This window comes from Vulpes lagopus, chromosome 21, assembly GCF_018345385.1.
Source record: "Vulpes lagopus strain Blue_001 chromosome 21, ASM1834538v1, whole genome shotgun sequence".
NCBI lineage: Eukaryota > Metazoa > Chordata > Mammalia > Carnivora > Canidae > Vulpes > Vulpes lagopus.
Genome location: NC_054844.1, coordinates 35,253,797 through 35,275,222, shown reverse-complemented (window position 1 = coordinate 35,275,222; position 21,426 = coordinate 35,253,797). Strand labels below are relative to the sequence as shown.

At 36.9% G+C, this 21,426-nt stretch overlaps 1 long non-coding RNA gene across 2 annotated transcripts in view; it reads left to right on the top strand.

Moving 5' to 3' along the window:
* LOC121479630 overlaps positions 1-15,927 on the top strand; it is a 73,574-nt gene extending 57,647 nt beyond the window's left edge. Inside the window, exons 4-6 of one of the 2 annotated variants that reach the window (XR_005984783.1) lie at positions 14,098-14,144; positions 15,154-15,304; positions 15,800-15,927. This is a non-coding gene — a long non-coding RNA (uncharacterized LOC121479630). Of the gene's footprint in view, positions 1-14,097; positions 14,145-15,085; positions 15,305-15,799 lie in introns of both variants that reach the window. The other variant, XR_005984782.1, reaches the window with a different exon arrangement.
* The last annotated feature ends 5,499 nt before the right edge of the window (positions 15,928-21,426 follow it).

Here is a 21,426-nt window from a genome sequence, read left to right as displayed (position 1 = left end):
TGGTAAATTGAACACCAATAAAAATTAATTTAAAAAAAACTGGGAATAAATGTAAGAGAAAATGTCCAAGGCATCTACATTGAAAACTACAAACATTTCTGAGAGAAATAAAGAAATACTACACAAATGTAGATATAATGAAGATTCAGCACTCTTCAGATGGCCAATATTCTTTTAGGATATTGACTGGTACAATCAATGCAATCCACATTCCAATATGCTGTTTAGTAGAAACTGACAGACTTTTCTTTAAGCTTCCATGGAAGCACAAAGATCTGGTGTAAACAAAGCAATAATAATAATAAATAAAAGAACAAAGTTGGAAAATTTATCCTACTAAATTTTAAGAGTTACTATTGTTTGCCATTGGAGATAAAATGAACAGATCAGTAAAACTAAACAAGGTATCTAGAAACACAGATATACGTACACAACCAGTGGATTTATGAAAACGGTGCCAAGGCAATTCAATGGGGAAAGCCTTTTCAAGTAATGGTGCTGGATTGTCTGAAGGGGAAAGTATAATCAACTTTACTATGCAGTATACATAAACATTAGTTCAAAAATAATCTAAATACAAAATCTAAAATGATAAAATTTCTAGAAGAAAATAGGAGGAAATGTGGGTGAGGCATTTCTTCTTAATTAGAACACAAGAACACAAGGGCAGCCTGGGTGGCTCAGCGGTTTAGCGCCTGCCGTAGGCCCAGGGTGTGATCCTGGAGACCCGGGATCGAGTCCCATGTCAGGCTCCCTGCATGGAGCCTGTTTCTCCCTCTGCCTGTGTCTCTGCCTCTCTCTCTCTGTCTCTCAATAATAAATAAATAAAATATTTTTAAAAAAAGAACACAAGAACATGAGCCATAAAAGAAAAAAATTTGATAAATTGAATTTAATCAAAATTCAAAACTTTGTTCTTCAAAACACACAATGAAGAAAATCAAAAGGCAAGCTACAAACTGGTAGAAATGATTGCAACACATATCAGACAAGAATTGTTATCAGCATATACAAAGAACTTTCACAAGTAAATAATGAGAGGAACAGCCTAATTAAAGCTGAAAGAGTACTTGAAGTTATTAGTCATTACAGAAATGCAAATTAAAAGCATAATGACAAAAAAAATAAAACCATAATGACATACCACAACCCACATATTCGAATGTCTAATATTTTAAAAACCAACCATATTAAGTGTTGGTGAGGATGTGTATCAAAGGAGATTCTCATCTACTGCTGCAGAGGATGGAAAATGGTAAAACCACTGGAACGACTTGGCACTTTCCTTAAATGAACATAAACATGCCATATGAACTGATCTTTTCATGCCTAAGATGACACTCAATAAAAAAAGGAAGTATATGTTCACATAAAAACTTTTCCATGATGATTCGTAGCAGCTTTATCTGTAAATGTCCCAAACTGGAAACAACCTAAATACTCATCAAAAGAATGGATCAACAAATTGTTGTATACTAAACAATGGATGCTACTCAGCAGTAAGAAGAACATATGAATCCACACAACCACACCAGTGAATTACAGAATCATCAGGCTGAGTAAAACAAGCTGGATATTAAGGATACATAGTCCATGAGTCTATTTGTATACAGTCCTCAATAATGCAAACCTTTCTGTAGGGACAGAGAACTCGATGATTGCCTCAAGACAGAATGGAGGGAGGGATGGATCCCAAAGAGGCAAGTGGATACTTTTGGAGGTGATGGAAATATTCTTTTTCTTGATTGTGGTGAGGGTTCACAGGTGTACACTTATGTCAAAACTGATCAAATTATAAACTTTAAACATATGAAGTTTATCTACTTCATTTATATCTTAATATAGTTATTTAAAAAAGCCAATATGGATGGACATTCCCTATTGTTCTACACTAAGTGAAAATAAAATGTATTTTCCTTGGAAAATGAAATAGAACTTGATGCTACAAATATTTAATTTGACTTTCCTCTTCTAAAAAAAAAATATATATATATATATATTACTCCCCAATAGTTATACTAATTGTTTATCCTGTGCATTAAATTGTAAGCCTCCTGGGAGGTAAGAACCATAACATTTGCATCTCTATCTTCCACTGGCCTTGCAGTGACTCTAATGCCTTTTTTTATATAAAAACATTTTTATTAGACTATAAAAGTGTTGGGCAGATTACCCATGCTTTCTGTTTAAGTTCTGTGGAAGATTGCTTCAAAGAGTGAAAATGCTTAAAACACATACTGAGATAATGTGGTTTTAAGCATTTAATGAAGAATTACTCAGAAACATATCAATAAAACAAAAATATATCTCTGCTAAGAAGACCAAGAGTATAGGCTCAGAACATGAACTTAAAAAAAAAGCCTTTCAACTGAAACACACAGACACACACATAGACACACACACCACTTTTATCTTTGCAATAAACGAAAAAGAGAATCATAAATTGGAGCCCCTCACACTGTATTTAAAAGAAGCCTACAATTAACTTTAGAACAAGTTACTTTATCCAGACTAACTGAAGGGTAAAAGCTTTGAAAAAACTCAGCTGTTTCAGTCAGTACTTTTCTGTATTTAAGTAATGGGACACGCTTAAAGATGCTCTGTTTCCTGCCCTACACCAAGAAAAACCCGGTTACTGCTGCTACCTGAAACCCTACCTCCCACCCTCAGCATATTTACTGACTTTGATTTCCAGTTGAGAATCTCTGAGTCACTTGAAATTTTCCCTGACAAATTTTTTGTTGTTATTTTTTGGCTGATAGTTTGTATTTGGAAATACATCTAATCCTGAAGAAACTCTGTAGCAGAATAATTTCCTTTTAATGCTGACTCTGGAGAAATTTTCCCTGTTTGTTGTTTTTTAACTCCTCTGCGTGGCAATGGACAGACTGAAGCTACTGGATTTGTCTCAAAACAGAGGGTATTTGTATACAGTTTTATTGGTACACTGTACATCAGACACTTCAAATTCCAAAGTGTTGTTATAATTTTTAAATAATACATTACTGAAATTTAGTCAGTGTAGAACATTCCAGTCCTCCACAAACATTTATGAGCTCCATTTTTTTCCGCTTATTAAACAGCAATCTTCCTGGCAATACATAATACTGTGCGTCCTAGCCAAATAAACTATTGTCAGATGAAATTGGTTAAATTTAGTGCATATTTCATGCAAGGTTGCAAACAACTTTAATATGCACATTCTGTAAATAAGATCATTTAATGTTAGCATGTGAAGCTTTCGTCATCTTGAATTTTTGAGTAGATTTGGAGATTTGTTAAGGTACTCTGCATTTTGGTTGCCATTAGATCTAGTGATATGATACACAGAGGCTTTTTTTGCAGCTGTGGAAAGGATTACCAATAGTTTTCCCTGCCAACAGTTACCATCTGAAAGAACATGAAATACTGTAGTTCATTGCTCTGTGTGAACAGAATCATGTTATACTGAGTGCCTTGTAAAGAACTGTGATCTTTGAACTTTGGGAGTTGCTCAGGCTCTCCAGAAATGAAAGAGCAGTTAAATGGGAAAGTTTTAAAATCAGCACTGTGAAATAATTTTTCTAAAATAATTACACTGAAAGAGAAAAAAGGGAGGAGGGACATCCCTCCCATTCAATTCTCATTCTCTTGAGACTCAAAGAATGTGATTATAAAATTAAAACCTTAATTTTTCTATCAAACTGTAAGCATCTAGTTTGGAGTTATTAACAGAGCCCTTGCTGATACTTTCTATTTTCTTGGCTCCTCTCATTCATGTAGAAAGTATGAGAAAAGACAAGTAGCATGCTTGTGGGATTTGCTGCCAAGCAGCTTCTGTGAAACAGAGCAGAGAACTCTTGCCTCTCTAGTGAGGTCTCCTGGGTGTCCACATTATCCCCTGAAAATACACACTTTCTATTCTATGGAGTCCCAAGCTCATCACTGAAATTCAGTCTGGTTACTAGACGAGTTTCTCTTCTGCCGGTGAGAAAATACTGCCTCACTTAGAATCCTCATAGACTACAAGCCCAACAGAAATTCGTCCCTTAAATCGATCTCATTTGTTCCTAAAGAAGCAGCTATATTTATTCAGACAAGCAGTTTGAAAATGTTTCATCCCACTCCTCACCTCTTTCTCCTTTATGTATCTCCTTTTTCTCTTCATTTATTTTGTTTAAACCCCACTTTTATTTTTTTCTTTGAAGTCCTTTCCATGATGAATTATAGAACAAAGGATGTTTGAGTTGGATGGGATATTAAAGATCATCTAATCCAATATTCTCATTTCATAGTTGAAGAAATGAGGGTCTAAGACATGAAGTAACTCACCTATTATTGCTACATAGTGGCAGAGCCCAGGACTAGCTCTCAGATTTCCCAACTTAATGCTCTTTCTGTCACACACTACTTGCTCTCAAGACACATATTCGTTTATTTACTTATTTATTTATTTATTTATTTATTTAATTCATTCATTCATTTATTCATTTATTTATTTACTTAGTGTTGTTTGAGCTAGTTCTTTAATATAATTGAAAGGCATCAGTAATCTTGCTTGAAGCAACATTTCTTCACTGCTGGCTAGGATGCAGGGAATTTCCACCATTAGATCATCAAAGAGAAGGTCTACTGTTACTTATGAATGGACACTGGGTCCAACACAAAGATTTGCTCTATTTGAAACTCCTACAGTGATTTCGGCCAATGGGTATTTTACCCCTTGGTACTAACCCTTTGGCATTCCTTAATCCCAGCTCATCCCATCAGCTACAAGGAGAATTGCAGTCACGCTTTCTGAGGATATAAGTTGCCAATTTTGAAGAATGCACAAGGGAATTTCTTATATTATACTTCCTAAGTACGTAGATTGCACAATGGTTTCAACAAAGAGATATTTATGGGATACTATATTAATGGTTTAGAAGTAATTAGAAGGAAAGAAGGAAGGAAGAAAAGGAAGGAAGGAAGGAAGGAAGGAAGGAAGGAAGGAAGGAAGGAAGGAAGGAAGGAAGGAAAGATGAAAAAGGAAGGAAGGAAAGACGAAAAAGGAAGGAAGAATGAAGGACAATGACCTAAGAAAGAAGAAGAGAGTGAGAGACCAAGCCACTGAAAGTCTGAATACTACAAGGCTTGAATTTTTCCCAGCCTGTTATATAGCCAAGATGACAAGTTCAACAGGCAGATAGAGCCATATAAGATTTATCCAAACTAATAAAGGAGCTCAGAATTGAAATGAAGTTTCATTAGATTATCAAACAAGACTCTCCTGAATCCATAAGGATAAAAGGACTGAAATAGGAGTTCTTCTAAAATAAGAATAATCATATAGAGTGAGTAGAGAATTTATGAGTCCTAATAATTGTTAGAGGGTACATTTATCTGGTCCATAAGTGTCTTTTGGTCATAAATGAGTTTATGATTTCTCATTATTGTACCTCTTTAGGACAGGTTGGATGACAAGCATAGATTCCTATAGGATGGAGTCCAGTAAGGATGTTTTGTCAATGCAAATATTTTAAGCCTGACTTCCTTTCCCTTAAACTATATTGAGATAGACTCTGCTCACTTTCTTCTGAGACTTTCATTTTTAAAATACTTCATGATTGACAGTCTTCCTTCAGTTTGATAGATTCTTTTTTTTTTCTTTTTTGCTTAGTATAATTTAATATAGTGCTTCTCAAACTTCAAAAGGTGGCAGGATCACTGAGGGATATTGTTATAATACAAAGTGCAATGCAGTATGCCTATGTTAGAGCTCTAGATTCTGCATTTTTAAGAAGATTTTATTTATTTATTCATGAGAGACACAGAGACAGAGACAGAGACATAGGCAGAGGGAAAAGCAGGAACTCTGTGGGGAGCCCAATGTGGAACTTAATCCCGGGACTCCAAGATCACGCCCTGAGCTGAAAGCAGATATTTAACCACTAAGCCACCCAGGCACTTCTAGATTCCACATTTCTAACAAGCTCCCAGTTAGGTCAGTACAGGGGGTTCACAGACCACTCTGAGTTACAATAAATTTAGTACTTTTAATCAAGTTACCCTTACCTCTTGTAGGCCTTAGAAGCCAGTTTATCTGTTTGAAGTATGTATAAGTATCACTTTCTTTTGGGACTAACTCTGAAGAATGTGGGGGTGATCTATTCCCACCCATGTAATTCTCCCCTGGTGCTCCCCCACCACTAGCAAAGTTAAAGGTAAAGGACAGTCCAAAGAAAAAGGCCGTTGGCTATGACTGCAGATAGGCTCAATATCTTGGGTTAGCTTTGGACATATCTATTATGGACAATGAAAGTTTGATAAAAATGTAGAAGTAACAACTCTAGAATTATATCAATGCTAACATGAGATGCATATTACCTACATTCTGAATGTTGAAGAAGTAGATAGCACATGAAGAGCCCATTCTAACAAGATAAAGTTTAGTAGATATAGAACCAAGTTTGTTGGCATTAACAGCTTTTTTCTGTTTTCTCAAGATTGTGTGCCAACTGGCAGATCTAAAATTCTACTGAATGTAGTAGATAAATCTGACTTTAGGAAGCTGGAAAACTGAAGTAAACATACCCAGACACCCTCTTCTGTCCATCACCTTTTATTTCTTGCACTCTGTAGTTATTTTTTGCTCAGCTAGAGAAACCAGAAGAAGCTGAAATCCATGGCCAAAGGAACCATCTGATAAAATACATCTCTGACTTAAAGTAAACAGAGCAAAAGTATTTACTGTAGATTAGATCAATGTCGTTCTATAACACGGCAAGTGTCTTATAAAAAATATGGACTCATGGGTATGAAAGAAAGTTTGCTATATAAATGACATATGAAATGTTAAAAACACGTTAGCTCTATTAAGTACATTGATGAATCAGGTGATCAAGCAGTGAAGAAATATTTTTGAAAGTGTACTCTGTGTCGCTACCTTTTACTATCCTGGGATCTAAGGCTACTATAGTACATGTATTCAAGGAGGTATCTAGTGAGATAGTCACTCTTGAGATCGAGATAGGAAAAGAATGAGAGGTCCAGAATTGATGATATCAGAGATGGTGAAGGATGAGGAGGAAGCTAGGATCTCCAGTTTTGCTCTTGGTAACTGGGTGGATGGTGGTGACATTCGCTAGACAGAGTACACTGAAGGAAAAGCATATGGGAAGCAGGATTCATTCTGATATGGAGGTGTTAAGTAGGACATATGTGGGAGATTTAGTACACATATGGGTCTGGAGCTTAAGTGAGAAGACTGGGTTGATAATATAGATTGGGAGATCATACATCTGTTGATACAACTGGAATCATGAAAAGAGAAGCTACTTCCCATGAAGAGTATGAGGTTGAGAATTAATGAGGACTGAAGGCTGAAATCCAGAATACCTACATTAATGGGATATTTAGAGAAAAAATGCACATTTTATTCCTATAGAGATTTTTTTACACTTTATATGTTGAATCACAAAATATTATAATTATATATTGTACATATATAGTATATATATACTATATACACACTCCTTGCTCCCCCGTACTTTGATTCTTTTAAAACTAACTAGCACCAAATGACTCCTTTTCTGTAAGTACATACAGCAGCAGCATCACAAACAACAGAATCAAAGTAGTAAGAGCTAGATAGGGCGACCCCAATTTGTCTCCCACCCCAGATTGGTGACATGTGTGGGCTGCTATTCCATTAGCCTTCACATCATTTCTGTAACAGGTGTCGAAGCAGCCATCAGGCAAGCTGACATTCTTCACTGAAGTACATGGGCTTACTCACTCTTTCGTTTTCCACTGGTGATTTTGTGTTTTAAAAAACAAAAATATTTTAAGGACATAAACATTTGTAAGCTGTTACCAGCTCATATTTATCGACCAACAGCAACAATCAAAGTTAAAAGTAATGAGGATGCCTATGAGTTAAAAGCAACAATGCTGTGTTTAGGAAGCTTTCATGCCTGGGATAAACTGAGCTAGTATTAGATCCTTGTGGGCAGTTTAGAATAATTCAGAAGCTGATAAAAAAAAAAAAAAGAAGAAGAAGAAGAAGAAGCTGATAATGGAGAAGTGGGGAAATGATTGTAAAAGTAGATCAAAAGAGATAGGAGTAAGTAAAGATGCACTATGTCAACCATCAACTAATATGTGGTTATACCCTGAGAGTTAAAATAAATTTTTTTTCTTGTACTTTAGAAATACTTTAAGTGTATGTTTGCTCTGCAGATTTAGTGCAGTGGTAAAGGGCGGGTCTCTGCTATTATCCTGGAACCATGCCAACAAAACAGGATGTTATTTTAAGATTAGGAGGACATCTTATTAATTTATTTTACTTCCAAATTGGGAAGAATACAGTGTAGCCTCTTACTCCCACATATTGAGGATAATTGCCATACACAGAATTATAACCATTCACATCAATTTGGCAGGTCTTACAACAACTAGAACAAGATGCATTCTTTCAAATGGAAAGCAAAACTGAATAGTGTCCACTGAATAAATCCATGCCTCATATTTAATCTAAAAGCTAAGGTACAAATTTACTCTGGATCCAGGGGGTAAACAAATCATAGTTGATTCATAAAATTTCTGTGGCTGGACAGCCCTTTGCAATTTTTGGCAATAGCACAGCCAGTTTAAAAGTTATCCTGGCCATTTCCTCCTGTTCGTGCCATGACAGCTATGCCTGTGTACCTCAAGCAAAGAGCAAAAGACTGAAAGAAAAGAGAGAGAACCGACTTGCTAACAAATATACTGTTTTATAAAGCTTGGGGATTATAAACAGTTACACCAAACCTGTCATGTCATGTTGCATGTGGACAATGGCACACGCAACAATGCTCTGTGTTCCTTATAACAGCCAGAGAGCCACTTCTGCTGTCGTATTTTTTCTTAAAGTTGGAATAAGTTTTCCTTCTATATCACAGGATACGTAGTATGACCAGAAACTTTTATCTTTTTTTTTTTTTTTCAGAAACTTTTATCTTAAAAGAAATTTTCTTTTCAGAGGATTTACAATGATCAAATAATTGTTTTAAAAATTACTTAGTTGACAAATAAATAAATAAATAAATAAATAAATAAATAAAAATAAAAATTACTTAGTTGTTCCTTGAGTGTTAAGTGGCTCACTTTACTACTTTGAAACATTGAAAAATGTTTACTACTTTGAAAGATTGGAAAATAGATATTGTCGTGAAATAAAAAGTGTTCTGCATAAATAAACCAGTTTTATCTAAAACGGTTTAAATATGCATACTTTAATTCTGTATTTTATAAGAGAGAATTTGTAGATCTAAATAAATTCCGGTAGCATCTTTAGCTTTGAACTTGAAGCACTTTCTCAGAGTATTTTGTTACTTTTTTACTTTGGGTGAATTTTTCTCTGCAGTTGCATTGTTAGAGTCTGGCGAAGGCCAACTTATTCCATCCATTTTACTACACTGCCCAGAGCCCCTTGATGAGGTGGCAGCTGTTCTGCTGTAAGCTGGTGTGATGAGCATTCTGGGGCCAAGTGATCCATGTTTTAAAGGAGATACAATTTGGCCTATAAAGAAAAAAAAAACTTTTTATATTTGATGTGATGTCTTTGTAAAGGGAAGATCCTCCTCCAATCCTCTCTGGAATTCTGGGAGTATGAGGCATATTTAACATTGTTTACTCTTATGTGAACAAATGAAGTAGACATCCTCCATCACCTATAATTTGAGCTATTTTAAATTCCACTCCATTTGGTGTATTATTTTTTGAAGTACCTTATAGGTGAGGTGTTTGGAAGATATAGTACTTGTTCAGCAAATCAGCTGAGATAAAAACATGACTTTAAGGATATCCTGACTTTATGATTTAAAATATACACTAGATGTTCACTTAAAAAATGACAATCACTCTATAGTGACTTTACATATGCTTGCAAAATTCATTCTAACAAAGCTCTGCTTGACTGCTCTTGCATATGCAGATCATTTTAGTGATAATACACCTTCTCTAAACTCTATATGCACATCGCAGCAAATAGTGTGTCAAATTTGAGGAAATTATAAATTTGTTTTTATGTCCTTTATATGAAATAAAAAGGGACAAATAGTTCTACATTTAATGGAAAAAGTGGAAATATAGATGTCCATACTCCAGGAGAAATCATTCCGAGCCGTCATCTTTTTCTGTTCTCCCTTCCCTCCCCCTCCTCCTTCACCTTCTTCTTTTAAGATCTAAGTTGCCTTTTTAAGTGATTCATAAATAGGGGAGCATCCTCTCTAGCAAGTAGAAGGGAGCTCAGCAGAGTTGTATAAAAGGGAAGGTTTTTTATAGGCAACAGGGTGGAATAAGAAAGTTATTAGCAAAAGAAAATACAGAATTGTCCCAGTCAAGGTCATCTTCTCTTAGGTGGAAGGGCAGAGAGTTTTATCAGGTGGATTACCTCATGTTCCTTTGAGGGATGGAAGGGGCCCGTATGACAGATACCTCATTGGTGCTGATCAGAATATTTCTGGCTGACCAACTAAGACATATTTCTGGGGGAAGCTGAAACTGCAATTAGGTTAGGTGTTAAGTCATGGTTTGGTGGCTTGGGCTAAGCAATGCCATTTGAGGCCTGTGATTTTGTTTTGTTTTGTTTTTGACAATTCCCCCCTTTAGATCAGATTCTCAGCTTCACTGAAAGGAGTAATAAAAATGTAAGGCATTAGGGCCACTATCAGCTCTCGCTCTCTAGTTCTCATAGCTTTTATTGGGTAGTCACAGGCCAGGAATATTTTTGTGTTGAGTCCCTGTGATACCCACAGGCCACAACTCAAGGCCACAATCCTGTCAGCCGTTCTTCTTACTTATCCTCTGTTCCAGTCTTAGGGAGATCATCAGCTTGGTAGTTAGTGGCTTCGAATCTGCATTTAAAACTTTTGAGAGGATACAACACACGGGGAACATTATTATGATAACTATAAGCAAGATAATTCCCAAAGTTGTTGTTGTTTTTAAATTCATGAGAGACAGAGACAGAGGCAGAGGGAGGAAAAGTAGGCTTCATGCAAGGAGCCTGATGTGGGACTCGATCCTGGAACCCCAGGATCATGCCCTGAGCCAAAGGCAGATTCTCAACCACTGAGCCACCCAGGCATCCCATTCCCAAAGTTTTTAATGCACGTTAGAGCCATAGTCTCCAAGACCCAAACCAGTCAAAGAAAGATCCCATTGAAGGAGTTTCCCTTTCAAGCCTTCTTAGTGATTTTATGCAACTGAGTTTCAGCTTCTCCAGAAGTGTTAATCCAGATACAGTAGATGGTGTTAGCCATAACTGACTTCCTCCTGCTTTTCCACTAAAAGATAATCAAAGGCTATTCTATTATCAAGAACTTTGGCCAGAGTCTAAGGATTTTTATGGTGCAGCTAGTCCTTTAGCAGTGGATTCTACAATTTCTGGACTTAGAAAGTTCCTGAGCTGAGCCTCGCTTACATTTATCCCTAACTAGGATGGCAGGGACCTGCCCAAAGGCATGCATCCTGAATCATGAAAACCTCCTTCAGTAGGTTTATTCAAACTTGACAGTGTAAATTCAAGGGAATCAACCAATGAGATCTTTTAGTTGGCTTATGAAAACTTAGAGGCACAGTTAGATTTTCTCTTAGCCTGAAATAAAAGGCTAATTTCCAGAGGCTTCCCCCAATCCACTCTAGCAATGGTCCAAGAAATGTGGATGAGAGTGTTATCTTTCCAGGCCAGTTTCAGAATAAAAGAAATGAAGGAGAAAGCATTTCATGTTTAGTTAAAGTATGAAGTCTTGATTTGTGGTCTTGAAAGGAAGCAGTTTATTGTCTTTATTCTTTGTTGGCTATTTCCTCTCTTCCTCATCAGTTTGATTCAGAGGTCTCCAGCATCTATACAGGACCAGGTGTGAGGTGGAGCCTTCTTCAGCTCTGAGATGTGTAGCCAAGCCTTTGTTATTTAATGAGAGAAAACAATGGAAATGTAGTTGTCCATAACCCAGGGCAATTATATAAGGAAAACTGAGATACACAGTCTTCTTGATTCTACCTTTGTGTTGCCCTTCCAGACATGGCAAATATTACTCACCTTCTGATCTGTCATGGTGTCCCAAGAGGGGACAACTAAATGACCCCTTTCTCATTTCCATTTCACTTTAATATCTTTTTACTTCTATGTTATATGTTTCAGATTACAATTGTATTTTAAAAGGGTTTTTGCCGAAATTGAGCAGCTAATCTATAAAGAACTAGATGTGAAATGTCTGTAGCATCATATTTTTGCTATTTATACCAGTGGGTAATTTAATTGCAAGAAACATCCCTCAAATATGAAGCACGGTGGGTCAAAGCACATTCTGCATCCATTTGTACACATGTACCAAAACCAAATCTTTGTTTCTCATTAGGTATTCTTAATTATATTACCGGCATTTATAACTATCTGAAATTATTTCATTACTTTTTGGTTTATTATTTGTCTCCTATGACAAATATGTATGTAAATGGCAAGAGAGTAGGGGCTTCTGATGATCTTGTCCACTACTGTATCCCAGGGGGCTGTATCTCTACCATCTGACACAGATAGGATAAATAAATATAAATATCATAAAAATAAATATAAATAATAGTAAATGTCAGTTGAATGGATAAATAAACAAGTAAATAAATGAATCAAGGAATGAATGGTATCCAGATATCTAGATATTTGGATCTTCCTTAAAACCATTTCATTTTATAGTTGGGAAAACGAAGTCTGAAGGTCTGAAGGAGGTAAAATAGTTCCCAGCAAGCTACTTGGGAAATTAACGGTATAACTGGGACTAAAATATGGTCTCCTAATTCCTGGGTTAGTGTCCTTTTAGATGTAATTCAATTAGATTATGGATGGCAGTGGTTTTTGGTTTGGAGATGGTAGAAATTCCTTTTCACATCATTGGTCTGACTGGAGATCCTAATTAGAATACATTATAGTAATCTCTCTTTTGCTCCTTTCCTCTCTGACCTGGTAGCATTCTGAATATCAATCTGTTTTAGACTTCCTTCTATCAATTCTCTTGCTTCTTTTTTGAGAATGTGAGCTTCTAGGGTTGTTTCAAATATTATTTGGGATTATTTGTTATTTATTCAAAGATGTTGCATCCCAACATAAACTTCCACATACAAACTTTCTTCCGCTGTGTTCTAATAAATCAGTCCCTGGCCTCTTTGAAATCATGACTCCTTATTTCTTCCATCTTTTCTATGCAGATGCCCCCCGCCCCCATCTCATGCCAAAGAAATATGTTGCTCTTATACATCTTTAAGTATTTATTTACATTTTTATAGGGCTGAATCATTAAAAACATTGTTTTACAGATAGCATACGATTACTAATGATGGGTAACCTGGAAGGAAAAGATTCCTGAATCCTTAAGGTATAAATCTTTCCACAGTAAATTGGCAGAGAGAGGAACTTCACCTGGAAGCAGCATTCTATTCTGAGCTTACTCCCAGACTTGTATCAGCCACAATGTCTTTACTTTGTACCATTGTTACATAGTTCATTAGCAGACTTTTTAAATAGATTCCAAATTGTTTGGAAACCTAGTATAATATTGTGGTGCCCAGGCTAAAACTGAAGAAGAGATACTCAGGAAAATATTACTTCTATACCATTTTATTTGATTTTCATTTTTGAATACCTGAGCCAAGTCAATATTTTGAAAATAAATCCTTAAAGGGTTCTGTTCTGACAGGACAAACTCCAAATTCTTCCAAATGCCTTTCCAAATATACCTGCTGTGTTTGTTTGCTTCTGTTGCTAATGCTTCCACCCTGGGGCATCATTTGCCTTAAACCGGCATGTCTCAGGATCTTTCAGCTCTCCCTGACACTGCTCACCATTTTTTCTCTGCTTAAAATTCTCTTTGACTATTTCTGTCTGAGCCGCTCTTTTTAATACCCAATTAAAATATCACCTCCGCAATACCATTATTTCTTTCTTTCTGTTCCTACAGAATATTTATTACTTCCTTTCTTACCATACAGTATTTTGTATTTACTTCTGATCACATTGTGTAGTGATTGAAAAAATGTATGTCTACCCTGGTAGTAGATTTAATAAATCTGTTAGAAACTGACACTTATTTCTCTTTTTGCCAGAGTCTAGAACAATACTTGGCACACAGTGGGATCTCAATAATTATTTGGTGAGTAATGCACACATTAGGGAATTCATTAGCAATGTGAGTCAAATGATTCATTATTTGTATTAATTTGCTAAATTAGAAAAACATGGTAAATACAGAGATTTCCCTGCCATACGACTGAAATAGCCTTATTTAGGAAAACAATAAAAAACATTTGAAGCATATGAAATGCCAGGAAGAAATTAACATTGTTTCGACTTTGTGGATTTAAGCATAATAAACACATGTTATGATTTAGCAGCTTAAAACAAGGTGAAAAATTAGTACACAACCATCTGTTCTTATGAGAAACCCTGGAATCTTGTTAGAACTCACTGTCCTCAGATGCTCTAGTATTATTTTTATACTAAAAACTAAGGTCAAGGGTGGTTGATTTCAGTTTACTTGACATCATAGAGACTTTTCAAGCATATCTGTTGGTAGATTCAAAATTGGAATATGGACGAGATTTTGCAACAGTTAATTTAATGAGAGTGTCTGTTTTACCTCACTGCACTTTTCCTCACTCAATACCTCTTTGCCTCTTGCACTCCATTTCCCATTTCTATGTAGATGAATTTCTTTCTTTCTTTCGCATATGTGCTCAATATGGAAAGAGCAATTATTTTCTTCTGATATAAGTAACAGATAATATATAAGGATGTGTATTCATACACACACATATATGTTTGTGCACACGCATGTGGATTGCTATGAATAATATATAATAGCTTCTATTTACTGAGTAGTTATTATATGCTAAGTATGTAAAGAGAATATTATATTAAATGTCATTTATTTTTTGTTGACTTTGAGGGAGGAGCAGGTGTAGGCAGATATGGAAGCTGGAAGTGGAGCTATCTAGACATAGGCATTTGAAATCTTCCTCCTTTCTCTAGTACTGTGGGTGGCTGTTCTAGGAACTGAAGGTGACATTGACATCTAGTGTTTCCTATTGGTAGATGGAAGTAAAAGGAAGTGCACTGGCTGGGTCACTTCTAGTTCTGTGTCATACTTCCCCTGCTCTCAGGAATCTACAGTTTCATCAGAGACTCAGCTGTGCCTACCCTCAAGTGGAAACAAGATAATGTGAGGACTTTGCCAACAACCTGGAAACATTCTGCAAGGCTTTGCAGCAGGGGAGATGCTGAAGGAGGGGCAAACACAAATTTGCAGCCCACGTAAGTGTTACTTATGGTTATTTTATATTGTACCCACCCAGCTAATCTAAAACGACATTTCCCAGAATTCCTTTTTCTATACGGTTCTCGGTTACAATCGACAAAGTACAAATCTATGTGAGATTTGGGAGACATAAGAAAAGCAGCAGCAACTACGATCTGAAGGTTGGTGAAGAGTTCCAGGCACTGGTGAACCTTAACGTCTGTTGTGGCCAACCTGCTGGCCCTATCTGGGAGTCAAACGATTTATTGTTTTTCTAATTTAGCAAATTAATACAAATAATAAATCATTTGACTCCCAAATAGGGCCAGCAGATTAACCGCTCCCCCATGTATTCCTTCAGCTTCTTTAGAGTCCTGGGCCAGGCAGGTGTACAGCTCTGTGGAGAAGGGGATCCATCCCTTCTTCGGGTCATTTGCGTCTCGAATTTTAAGATGGTAAGAGACAGATGTGGGGTCTAGTTTGTATACATGGCTTTCATTTTGTCCTTTCAGGTACCAGTTTGTCCTCAGACATCTCTTCATGTTCAGACCACTAGAATCTTGACCTACAGTGACTCCGGGCCCACCACCAGAGGCAGAAATAATGGTCTTCTATAGCTTTTTCATTAGCTCCCCAAATTTCATAAGGTCTAATCTCCATGATAAATTACTGATTACAATTATTAATAGTGTTTCTATTTCCCTGATCAAATTTAACTGACAAACTTGGGGAAATGTGAAGACTAGAGAGAGGCAGCTGGGTTGCACATGTATCCGGTAAAAATGTTTGGGGATTCTATGACTCTCTGTAATTAGAAAGAATGATTAATAAATTTATGAATCGTGTTTCTATTATTGTTCCCTTTGAAGGGTAATCATTTATCATCTTAAATAGGACTATATATTATATGGGTAAGTAACGTCCAATAATAAACCAGGGACATATTGCAAATTCAAATGACATTATAGTATAATTCTCAAGTTCAAATTCAGATGTTATAATTTAGACAGTAATCACTCTAAACATTTTAGACCTATAGATGATTAGTGTTCTGGCCTATTCAGTGTTTTTAACACATTCTCTATCTAGTATAGAGAGGCACTGTGTCAGATGCTAAGAATTTAACTGTCGGTAAAAAAGACAAATCTTCTGCCCCTAAGATGTTCACTACCTAGAGGTACTGACTCCTCAAGACCGTTTAAACTTGCCAGCTTGGCCATCGATCACTATGCCTGGCAGCTGAAAGTCAGACTCAGAATGTGACAACCCATTGAGCTCATTTTCCCAGGCCTCTCTCTGGTTCTCGACTGCCAGGATTTCAAATCCTTGCCTCTATTCTCTTGGATTCCAACCCTGCTTCTGCTGCCTCCATCTTTATGGGGAACTTTGATTTTCAGCTTTTTGAATTTCAGCTTTTCATTGAGCTTTGCTCCTTCCTTGCCTGTGACACCTTCTGAAGCCTTTTCCAGTTCTGGCCTAAGGAATCCAAGGGACAAGTCAGTCCCAGCCTCTCTCCTGGCTGAGGAAGTGGGATTTAGGTAAGCGAGGAAACAGAGGTGAAATGCAGAATTGTAATGTAATGAAACAAGTGCTATACCATGCATGTATGAAGTGTTACACATTCATAGATGGTGATGTAAACAGTATTGTAAAGTGTGCCCTCCATCAACTTCCTGCCCCTATAGCTACATATCTATATCTGCACTCTGTTATTCTTTCATTCATCCTACAAATATTTATTATGCAACCAACCCAAGCCACCCACATTTGTTGCTTTCCCTCCATATTGCAGATTACCTCTTCTGCTGTTTCAGGCTACCACCCACGCTTTGCAGAAGCAATATATAGTAGTAATTAAACAAGTGGAGTCAATCTACCTGGGTTCAAATCTTGACTCACACTGTTCTATGCTTTAGTTTCTTCATCTATAAAATGAGGATAATCGCAACACTTAACCACCTAGGAGTGTTTTTAAGGTTATTGCAAAGAGTGCATCAAAGCCCGATCCCACCCCCCAAAATGGATAGGTAAATACTGTGTGTAGCTTATTATAATTAATGATCTCATCTTTTTATCTGCTCTCAGACCAGTTTTTCATTTTGCCATATTTTCAATCTTTTTTTTTTTACTGGTTTCTTCCATATCATGTGGCCTACAAATATATGCTCATGTCTTACATATCATTAAACATCCTAATTCTCAATATCTCTTGAACATCTACCCAGATGATTCTTCTTTTCTTTATAATTAGAATCAGAAATATTGGCATTCACTATTTTTTATTTCCTTTCATTCAATTCACTTTCCAGACTTTCTGCTCATGCTGCTGTCCCTGACTAATAACCCTATTAGTTTCCAAGTCCAAAGATCATGTTGGCCCTCATTTATTGGACTACAAGCATTCCTGAGATGTTTTTCCCTTTGGCTTTGGTAATCTGCTTTTTCGGCTCTTCTTCCACATTTTGAGCCATTTCTTCTCAGTCACTTTTGCAGATTCCTCACATCCATATAGAATTGGTTTTAGAATTCTGCGTTTTCTAAGGTCTTAGCATATCTTGTATCTTTCCCTTCCATTTTTCAGACCACAGTTGCCTTAGCTCAGATCTTTATTATATCTTATCTGAATCATTGCAATAGCCTCCAAGTAGGTCATGCCACCACTTAGTTTATTGCCCACACTCCCTCTTTCTTCTACGTTAGTGATCTTTCCAAAATACAAATATAACACATTATACATTTCCCAGGCCAAAGCAGTATGGAGATAAAAATGGCCATAACTTCAATATCAAAATAAATTTCTCCTCCCCCAAACTTGTAATGCAGTCCCATCATAAGAAAAAACCCATAGTATTCCAGTGGAGGGGAATCCTACAATATACTTGGCCAATCCTCCTTAAAACTGTCAAGGTCATTGAAAATAAGGGAAATTTAAAGAACTGTCACAGCCAAGAGAAGCCTAAGGACCCATAACAACCTAAATGTGATGTGGTCTCCTAAGTGGAATTCTGCAGTAGAAAAAGGACACTAGATAAATACTAAGGATATCTGAATAAACTATAGTTGTTAGTTAATAATCACATATCAATATTGTTTCATTAATTGTAAGCAGATGTACCATACTAATGTAAAATGTCAGTAATCAAGGAAACTGCAAGGGGTAAGGATCTGGAAACTGTACTATCTGCTCAATTTTTCTGTAAATCTAAACTGTCTTAAAGAATAAAATTTAAAAAAAAATAAAAAATAAAGAATAAAATTTAATAAAAAGTAGCATTCCTCTTCTTTTTTTTACCCCCCCCCCCAATGTCCCTATCAAAGAAACTCTAGTTTCCTCAAATTCTTCTCCAGATATGGGAACCAGGGGACCAGTGATGTTTCATGTATGCTCTAGTTTTTTGTTTTGTTTTGTTTTGTTTTTGGGGTTGTTTTTTTGTTGTCCACTATTTTTCTTCTCTCTTGTTCTAGCTCCTAAAAGAAGAGAATAATGCCTTCTGGAAGATCTGGAGTCCTTACCAGGGCACTGACACCAGTGCTGGTGTCTAATATTTAAGATGCCAATGTCCTTGCAAAGCAGCCAGTACCTTTCTTCCTGCCAAATCTACTGACTACACTGCTGTTGATTTGATGGTATTGTTTTGGGATCTGAGTCTCATGGGAAACTTGTGAAATAGTCCTTTTAGATTTTCTGCTTGTGACTGCAGTTTTTTCTTTTTGGGGCTCAGGCATCAATCCATAGAGGCTGGAATGAAGGATAATCTGAGTGGCAGATACTGCACTGCTACAATTAGAACTCCTCTTCTCTTACTGACTCGAAGAGTCCTAGGAACCCTTGCTTCTTATTGACTTATTTTCCAGGATATTTCTAGACTACTCATGCAATCAGATTACTGAGGGCCCAGGCCACTAGCCCTTAAAACCTGCCCAGACATGTCTGAATCAGAGGGTGAAAACAGCACAGGTTCAGGTTACATAAATATGATCCTGTTGTTGTGTTATTTAGAATTTTTTAATGACTTCTTTTTGCCTCTTAATATGGCCTTACAAGGTATTTGCATATCCTGCTTCAGTGCATCTTTCCAGGCTCAGCCAGAGACAGAACATGCTCCGACTTTCTAGTTCAGCCATACTAAGTTATTTTAAGCACCCACATTTCATGGATTTGTCAGACTTCTCATGTCTCCATGCTTTACCGTGATGTTCACATTAAGTTAGCCACCCATGCCTCACCACCACCCCGAAGTATCATCCTATCTTGGGATATTTTTATCACTGCCATACTCCTTTATATGAGATATCTATTGATGTTTAACAAATTACCCTGAAAACCAGTGCCTTAAGATGATAAACATTTATTGAATCACACTTTCTGAGGGTCAGAAGAAATCCAGGCATGGCTTAACAGGGTCCTTTATTTCAGTGTCTTTTACAAGGTTACACTTCAGATGCGAATCAAAGCAGTGGCCTCATATGAAGGTTCAACTGTGAGACAGTCCACTTCAGACCTCACTGACATTGCTGTTGGTAGGTTCAGTTTCATGTAGGCTGATATCCTGAGGGTCTCCATTCCTCATTGACCATTGACCATAGGCCTCCCTCAGTACTCACTTCGTAGTGTACCTCACAACATGCTAGCTGGTTACCATCAGAGTGAGGAAGACAGCAGTACAGCACGAGCAAGAGAGAAACCAAAGTCTTTGCAATCTAAATGCACAGGATTACTTTACTCCTATTACTTAAAAGTGATAGGTTGCATCACTTTTGGTATATTCTATTTGTTATGCTCGGCCCACTCTCAATGGAGGGGATTATACAAGAACATAAACACCAGGGTGCTGGGATCATTGAGGGTGTTCTACGGTTGCCCTGTGGAGGGCAATAAACCCCCGCTCATAATCGGTTCACATGTTAAGACAGATGACACCACACATGCATCAAGATGGTTTATAAATATTTATTACTCACATAATGGGTCTTTCTGAAGAAAGTAGGGCAGGTACAAAAACCAGTCTGGAAAGTCTTGAGAGAAGAGAGAAGGCAGTGGCTTTGGTTTTTATATTGTGGTGGAAAGTGGGACTTTAGTGAGGGTTCCCACAGGAATGGATTTAGGGAGGTTTGAACTTTTCCATGAGCATTAACTGGTAGAGCCAAGGCTTCTTATATTCTTACCTTGATATAGAGCAAAAGGGAAAGGGGAAGTTGGGGCATGAAACCTGTCAGGGGTTGAATATCAAAAATGAAGTTGGAGTTATTCTCCTTAACCCAGGGGGCTATTTTAGAGGCAGTCTACTATACCCTTTGTAATATAATTGCTTATTTACCTGTTTATCTTTTATTAGGTAAAGAATGTATTTTATCTTCACGTTTTTTAGTACCTAGTCCAGTGCCTGACATGTGGTCACTCAATAAATGTTGGTCGAATGAATACCTGAATGAGTGAATAGACTCTTCCTACTTCTTCAATCATTATTTATTCTCTGTTGTGGATCTAGTGTTCTTTCAAGATTCAGCTCAAAGACGATTTCCCCTCTGGTGCCTTTGTTGATCCATTTCCTCTCCTCTCTGCTAGAATTGATCATTCTGTTATTTGTGCTCCACTGCACTGGGTCCTGGTTTCTGTCATAGAACTCACAAAAGTTGCATTTATTTCTTTACAGGATTCTAGTCTTTACTAGTCTGCTCACTGAGGGGAAGAACTTGTCTTGTTATAAACGTTTGTACCCTCAGTGTCTAGTATGATATATCACACACACATGTTTATTAATGCCTCACAGAGGATTCAATCAACTCCACTATGGAAAAAGGAGTAAGAGAAAGCTAAATATAGGAGGGGTGTTTAATTTGGATCCTGGAGACTACATAAAAGCTTGACAGGAGAGGAGGATACAGGGGTGAGGAGGCTTTGGAGACAGAATATTCTAGATACAAGAAGTCGCATCACAAAAACATCATGGTGCATTCATTCAAGTAAAAGTAAGATTCGGCTGGTTGGAGATGAGGCTAAAAAATCAGGTTCACATCCAGCTTATAAAGCTTTGTAGGCTAGTAACTGAAGAATTTTTAAAAACTTGGATGCTGTTGTTAATGTAAGTAAATGTATTCTAGGGAAACAATTCAGGTGGCAGAGCTGAATGGACTTGTG